At 34.6% G+C, this 7,941-nt stretch overlaps 1 long non-coding RNA gene across 1 annotated transcript; it reads right to left on the bottom strand.

Moving 5' to 3' along the window:
- Positions 1 to 2,116: 2,116 nt before the first annotated feature.
- Positions 2,117 to 7,558, bottom strand: LOC138818885 (uncharacterized). Its single transcript, XR_011369247.1, has 3 exons — positions 7,448 to 7,558; positions 5,378 to 5,428; positions 2,117 to 2,388 (listed from the first exon to the last, which is right to left on the bottom strand). It is a non-coding gene; the product is annotated as an uncharacterized lncRNA (long non-coding RNA).
- Between the last annotated feature and the right edge of the window lie 383 nt (positions 7,559 to 7,941).

Here is a 7,941-nt window from a genome sequence, read left to right as displayed (position 1 = left end):
CTGTTTTTCAACATATTTCTGAAGCATTCCTACTGATTATACCCAATATGATGTCTAAAACGTATTATTCTTCTGCAGGACCCATGGGTCCTAGGATCCCAGCTCCCATCATCATATAACAAGGACAAGAATTCTCCTCTAGGCCCATGTAACATGCCAACAAAAAGTAATTGAAGACCCATCTCAATTTTTCATTTCCTATTTCAGGGACACAATTGCTTAAGACAGTAAGCAATTGTGAAATGCAAGGCAACTTAAAATTAAAAATGAGATCACAGAGCTGGGAAGGTGGCTCAGTGGTAGAATGCTTGCCTTGCATGCATGAGGCCCTGGGTTGGATTCCTCAGCACCACATATGCAAAAAGAAAAAGCCAGAAGTGGCACTGTGGCTCAAGTGGTAGAGCGCTAGCATTGAGCTGAAGAGCTGAGGGACAGAGCCCAAGCCCAGAGTTCAGGCCCCACAACTGGACCCAAAAAAAATTTTAAAAAAAATTTTAAAAAAGAAATTTTAAAAAAATTTAAAAATGAGATCACAAAATCTGAGAGAAAGTACAGTAATTCAAACTTTCAATTTACAAATGACCAGGCCATATGAGTGAACAAATCACAAATGTCACAGGATTTTTTAATACCCTTCCTCTAATGATTAATGAAAAATTTCAGTCCAGCATAAGTAGGCCAAAAAAATAGTTCCTGAAACGATAGATCCATAATTGGTCTACCAAGGCTAGGTAAATTTGACTTAGAGATCAAATATAATACAGTAAAACATTAATTGAGAAGATCCTTAGTGCTTCAAAACACTGGTACTTCAGGAAAACTTGGTTTTATAGTAAAAAATGTTGTCATTCTCAAACCAATGATAACCTACATTTAATCTCCTGAAAGTGTATTCCTTTTCAAATAAACTTTTTAAAATCACATTCGCAAAAATAACATTTGACAAGTAGATGATACTTAGTGACATTACAAGTTTTTCATGTGTAGGGAGTAAGTTACAACAGAGTTGATTTATTTACCCAGCACTAATGCCAAACAGGTTCAACCATTCATTAAAGTGTAGAAATAATACCCACCAGCATTTGTGTTGTTCAATATGTGCCTTCCAGAAATGTGTTAATAGATCAGCCTCCCATAATTCAAACCCAAACTAGCTAATAAAGTAAATTTCATTACTTAATAAGGTACATTTTAAAAAGTCACAAATATTTGCCTTAGCATATGTTGTTTTATGTTTTCCCTATCTGTCTAACATAGGAAGAAATATAAATTTAAGCCTTAAATATGGGTACTCATCAGAGATGTGACAAACATAAAATCTGTCTTCTATTTCTATCATATTCCTCTATACTAGTAAATCGAAGCTTCCTTCTTTTTCCAAAACTTATAGGTAGTAGAAAATATTATCCCATGTAAAATAAAATAATCAAAAACCATTGTACAAAGCCATTTATAAAAACTGGTAGTTAGGAATACATTCTAAGCCATTTTTATACTTTCTTATTTACTAAAGATTCATCTTCCAAATCGATGAGAATAAAATCATGTCTAGGGGCTTCACGTCTCCAGTCTTGCAAATTGTTATTGCAGATGAGTGATTTATGGAAATATAAACTGACATCAGTTCAAGTATATGCAGGATTGAAACTCCATGGAATGTATATAAAACTTTCAAAATATTAACCAACAGTTTAACAGAATGACTATCACGAATTTGAAACCAGAGAGGAATAATAGTAAAGACATAGAATGAATGAAAAATAGAACAAGGGGCAAGTACAGCTAGAATGCTCAATGTACACATGGGATAAAGGAATTAGTAAATCTGAAATTAATCTTGCAGAAGGGGTTGGTTGAGAATGATAGAAGGAGTGACTCTAATCCAGTAGCATTGGACAATTAGATGGACATATTTTATTGTAACACACTTGCAAACCTTCTGAAATTCAGTTAAAAAAAACACAACAAAAAAAAACAAAAACACACAGAAATCGCAACCAAACAGTAATCCCTAGATTGTTGAATATGACCTCTCAAAATTTTAAATAGTTAATGAAGTGCAGTCTTTGGAAAAGCAAACAAAGCTGTTCGAAAGAGCAGTTTGGGGCAGGGGAGAGTTTTGAACAGATTTAAATAGATTGTCTAAGGTTATAAATCACCTATATCTGCTGCAAATATTTTCTTCAGCGAGTTTTCTTTTTCTGAACTGGATACTCCAGTCCTGAGACACACTTGATAGCTTGTGAATAGAATGGAAGAAACAAGATCAAGAACCCAGTGCTCCACTGGAAACAAAACAGTCCTCTATGTTTTCGCTCATCTCTCTTCACTACTCTTTTCTCGTACTTTTCAGTCAAGTGATTTTGAGTTATATCTTTCTTCTTTGTTCTGGAAAATAATTGGTCGAAGTAATTCACTAAATATTATTTGCCATTTTTTTCTGTCATGCTGTTTACTTGTCCAAGCGAGCCATTAAACTTTACACTTGTATTTGGTTGCCATGAAAACCCAACATCTATGTTAATGAGGACAAACTCTAATGTAAATCTTTGTCTCCAAAAAACCAGTCCAAGAAGCTGTGATCACAAATATTTAGCTATTCGTTTTCTTTTTTCTTTTACCTTTAAAGTCTTCCTGTGTTTAAAGTGCCCACAAAAATAAGTACTCCACCACTTTTTGGTTCAAACACTTCTAAACTCAAAGATATATTTTGCTAACAACATGTTTAGAGGAAATCGAAGAATACTCCACTTTTATCTTCTCTTTCAGTATTCTCCTTTGATGCCATATCGGGAACAGGAAGTTACTCGTTGCAAAATGATTTCAACCGATTATTTTTTTCTTGGTCTTTCATTTGCTCAACAAGGTTTACTAAGGGGACCAGATTTAAATCACCCATACCTTGAATGACTGTGTCTGTTACAAAGGACAATACTTCTGTGTTCTACTTTGATGTCCTCCTCTTAGCTCTTGCCTGATTTCCAATTAATCACAGCTTCTGGACTTCAAGTCTAGTGAAGCTGAAGGACTATTCGGCCTCCCTCACTGCTACATGTTGATGGTTTCTCTTTTAAAGCTCATTTATTTGGATGTGGAATTTACTGTCATGTTTTCATTCAATCTGTTCTGCATTAAGGAGCCAAATAAGCTCTGTAAAATCACATTAGGTACCAAAAATATTATTACAATATATCATAAAGTTTTGGCCTCCCTCCACTGTTGGAGCCAATATGCTTAGGTAGGGCTTCTAAGAACGCCTTTTCTTTCCTTTTCAATTTGCTCACTTCTTTTCTGATTCCAAACCTTTTTGGCTTATGTAATAAGGAAAGTCTTCACTATCTCATGTTAATAAGGATATTATATTTTGTGAGCTACTTAGAAATGTGAAATCATTGGTTTGAAGTATCCAATAAGATTTTTTTCTGTTTCACTGCTTCACGTGCAAAGACATTATGGAAAGTATTACAAGCAGAAAAGTGTAAACCCAATACCTTCTTTCATTGTGGAGAACACTTTCTCCCTAAATATTTTGACCCAAATTATGTTTTTCAGAGAATTACTGCTTGGCAATTCACAAATTTTGATGCCTTATTTTGTTTTAAGAATTTTGAATTTAAATTCCACTACAACCTTGTTTCACACAGTGAGAGTACATTTCCTGGGTAAGGACAATTCTCAAAGGAACCTACAGGATTTATTGCAAGGTTTCTGAGATTTGTTTGTTTTTTGTGAAAATGAGCCATCTTCACCCACATTGCTCCCTCTCAGCTTAGTCTCCATGGATTCTTTGCATGAAAGCCTATTTTCCCAGGCAAGTTTAAATTTTCTTAATAGGCTAAGATGTTAAAAAGTTTGCACAATTAAATTTTACCTGTCATAATTTTAAAACTCTTTTGAAATTACTTTATCAGAATCACGAACTCACCAATCCTAATTCCACCTTTACCATCAAAACACTTAACGTATAGTTTTCATGATATTTTGTCCATGAAACTATTATTTTCCAGTGGCTTTGTTATACGTATATATGACCATATAATCTGATGCTGAGCAAAATGAACTCTAAGATATGGAAACAGAGATTTTTATTTGCGATTGTTGTTTTTTTAATGTACTATGTGATTTCTATTTTCTTTGGATTTTCCCCCTATGGTTTATCCCCTGCTGTATTTGATTTTGGTACCCTGTGTGTTGTATATATATATTTCCCTTAATTAGGGAAGGGATAGGGAACAACTTAATGGCGAGACAAAGGACAAAGGGCAAAACAATGCAATAACAATACGCACAAGACATTATGTTGGAAATGTACATTACAACTTGTGAGGGTATTAGGGTGAAGAAAAATTATGAGAAAAATGAGTTATGTATTCACTAATTTACAATTACTTTGACCCCACTGTACATCACTTTGTCAATAAAATTAAATTAAAAAATAAGTTGCATAAAATATACCTTATCTCTATTGTGAAAAAATACTACACCTCTGTTAATGTGATGCCCTCCTTGTTCTGGAAAGAACACCACAATAAACTGGGTTACATGAATTTATCTCCCACTGATATTCTTGAGATCAGAACACTTACAAATATTATTTATATTTACACATTTTTAACCATCATAGATATTCAGGATGGTAAGATTGGAAGGTTACAGTTCAAAGCCCACCCAGGCAGGAAGGTTCCTTAGATACTTATCTCCCATAAACTTCTCAGAAAAAGCCAAACACAAGTGGCACTGAGTTTGGAGTGGTAGGGCATGAGATTTGAGCAAAAACAGGCTCAGAGACAGTTTCCAGGCCCAAAGGTCAAGCCCTAGGACAAACCAATAAAACAAAACAAAAATTAAAACAAACCCCAAACCTCGCATTTTTCTCATTGTGTACGGAAGCACGTAATTAAGGGAATTGCTTCCTGTGTTACATATAGGTAGAAGAAAGAGGATCTCACAGAATTATTCTCTTCATACCAAGTTATACCAAAGCCTCAAAAAATTGCTCTTTTTCTAAATTTATAAATTAATACAATCCATTTGTTGGCAATTCTGTCTACATTATTCACATGATCATTTAATACATGAACTATTGGAATTATCTATTAACTAATTTCTAATTATAACATTCTTGAATGAATATTCTAGGCAAATAGAATGCCAGAATCATTTGTGAATTTGTCAATTAAACCATCTACATAAAAAGAATTTTTGTACTATACTATAGATTATGAAATCACAAACAAAACCAAAATATTTATTTGAAATCTAAATTCTAATTTAGCAAGATCTACAAGTCTTACATTAGATTTAATTTGTTATTTTTCCAGGCTTAACCTTGTAATACTTCATTATTTCTTTAGAATCCAACAGAATGATTACTTACTTTTTCAGATTTTGGATGGGATTCATAAGCCATTTTGCATCTAGGAATGTTCTGTAATGAAGAGAGCATTTAAAACTGAACAGATGATTATATATGAGATGCATTTCAATAAGAAACTTGACTTCTCAAAACATAATGACAAAATTAGCCCAATCTGCCTACTGTGTATTCCTTTCTTTCATTTTTTTTGGGGGGGTCCTGTGGTGGGGCCTGAACTCTGGGCCTGGGTGCTGTGCCTCAGCTCTTCAGCTCAAGGCTATCACTCTACCACTTGAGTCACAGCGCCACGTCCACCTTTTTTTCTTTTTGCTTCTGTGGTACTGAGGAATCGAACCTAGGGCCTCAGGCATGCAAAGCAAGCGTTCTACCACTGAGCAACCTTCCCAGCCCCTGTATTCCTTTCTTGAATGGCTTGTTTTATTAAGACAAAATTATACTCCTTGGTTCAGGGAAGCTATCACTATGTAATTCCACTCTCTAATCTCCTGTCTTGGTCTGAGTGCTAGAATTCTAGCCTTTTATCACATTGCTCTGCCATATTTTCTTGATTTAATCTAGATACAGACTAGTAATCCTGAACTTCTCCAATGATATTATCCATTAGACTGACTGTTCAGACTGTTCATCTACTATTTTCAAAGATGTTCTAACATTTCATACAAGATATGAACATTTTCAGATGCACCTGTGGGGTCTCTGATTCGTTCCTCCGTGGATCTGATCCCTTTAATAATGATTACTTGATTCTCTTACTATCTCTGGTCCCTACCTATGTAATAGTCTCAAACATTTTTTAAGGTAATTCACTTGAGGACATTCTAATTTTAACAATTATCACTTGATTCTAGTCTTACTCAGGACATATTTTATATTGTTTTCTAACTTTTCTACATGTTCTGAGAGTTGTATCATGTTTGTATTCATGTGTGCACATGTAAGTGCCTCTATGTGTGAGTATGTTTGTATGTATGTATGCAAAAGCCCCAAGCTCTTATTGATCAGTCTTGCTCATGACTGGTATTCCATCACTTGAGCCATTCTTCTAATCCAGGTTTTGGCTGGTTAATTATAGGTAGAGTCACAAAGACTGTTCTGCCCAGGCTGGATGCAAACTGAGCTTCCCAGACTCCTTTACATACTTAGGTTTTATTTATCCAGTAATATGAACTTTTAAATTAAAAACATTTTTGTTAGTGTAAAGTCTAAGCTGTATACCACATTTTTAACTCAAGAATTCATATAAAGATAGATGAACATACACATTACATATGCTGAGTGTTAAACCGGATGGCGGTGAGATCTGAGGATTGGAGTTCAAAGCCAGATCGACTAGGAAAGTCCCAGAGACTCTTTTCTTCAATTAACTACAAGAAAAGTGGAAGAGGCACTGTGGCACAAGTGGTAGAGCATTAGCCTTGAGCTGAATAGCAGAGGTACAGTACCCAGGCCCAGAGTTCAAGTGCCAAGACCACCACCACCACAAAAAGTATATATAAGTAAAGAAAAAGAAATGTCATCGTAGCCACCAGTTCATTGCTAGTATCATCCCTGCTCTCTCAAGATGGACTTTTTTTCCAGTTAAGTCCAGGCTCTTATATCTGACTTGCATTGGAAGCAGAATTATTCTTCCATTTACTTTTAACAAATTTGCATGATTAGTAAGCGTGATTTAGAAAGGGAGTGGCCTCATACTTAGTGTTTCACTTAGGAGTAATGCTTTCCCTATATCACTCCCATAAATCTACATACTGGGCTTTATTGTTTCAATGTTGTGTTATTTGTAGAATCTTCTATATTGTATTGAACCCTTATACTTAAACACAGCACTTCTCTTTCTCCTATTATTGCTATATTTTCTCTTACTATTAACTCATGTACACTTGGGAAATAATGCGCAGCAAATACACTCACAAAGAGAATGATCTGAGAACCTTCTTCCCATTTAAAACTCGTCTTCATTTAAAGAGAACTTACAAAGTTTGAACTCAATGTACTCATGGATAATGAATTTATAAGAAATATAAATTTCATATTTTATCTTAATTAAGTTGTCTCTGAAACACGTGTTACCTCAGGTCCAAAGGTATCCTTGTGTTATTACAGTGAACCCAGAAAACATTCATTATACCTCAAGCAGCACCATCGATTGTTACTGGAAGTAACAGTTACTGGATGTGGAAACTGATCCTAGGAGAGGAATTGAACATAGAGCAATGACAAAGTTCAAGTTAACGTATGCTTTACTTTAACTGTACAAGAACAGAATCCCAAGATTAGAAGGATACTCTGTCCTTGACTTTTTTGAGTGTGTTCTTTAATCATATAAAACTTTTCTGTAAACTTCTAGTAGAGACTATTACAAAAGAAATAATGTGCCATTTGAAAACCAGCATAGAACAAAAGGAAATGACATTGTTTTAAAAGTGTTCTAATGAAAAGAAACAAAGACATGGAGATTTTAAAGTGTCTTATGGATGGATATTTCTCCCCTGAGATGATTATCTTGTTCCAGGAGTCAGTTATCAATTCCTTTAATCTGTTCCTGAGTTCTCCATAGAAATAAG

Source organism: Dipodomys merriami, unplaced genomic scaffold (assembly GCF_024711535.1).
Source record: "Dipodomys merriami isolate MVZ:Mamm:240054 unplaced genomic scaffold, mDipMer1.0.p SCAF_787, whole genome shotgun sequence".
NCBI classification, from domain to species: Eukaryota; Metazoa; Chordata; class Mammalia; order Rodentia; family Heteromyidae; genus Dipodomys; species Dipodomys merriami.
The sequence above is the reverse complement of the archived record's forward strand: the minus strand, read 5'-3'. Positions and strand labels throughout refer to the sequence as shown.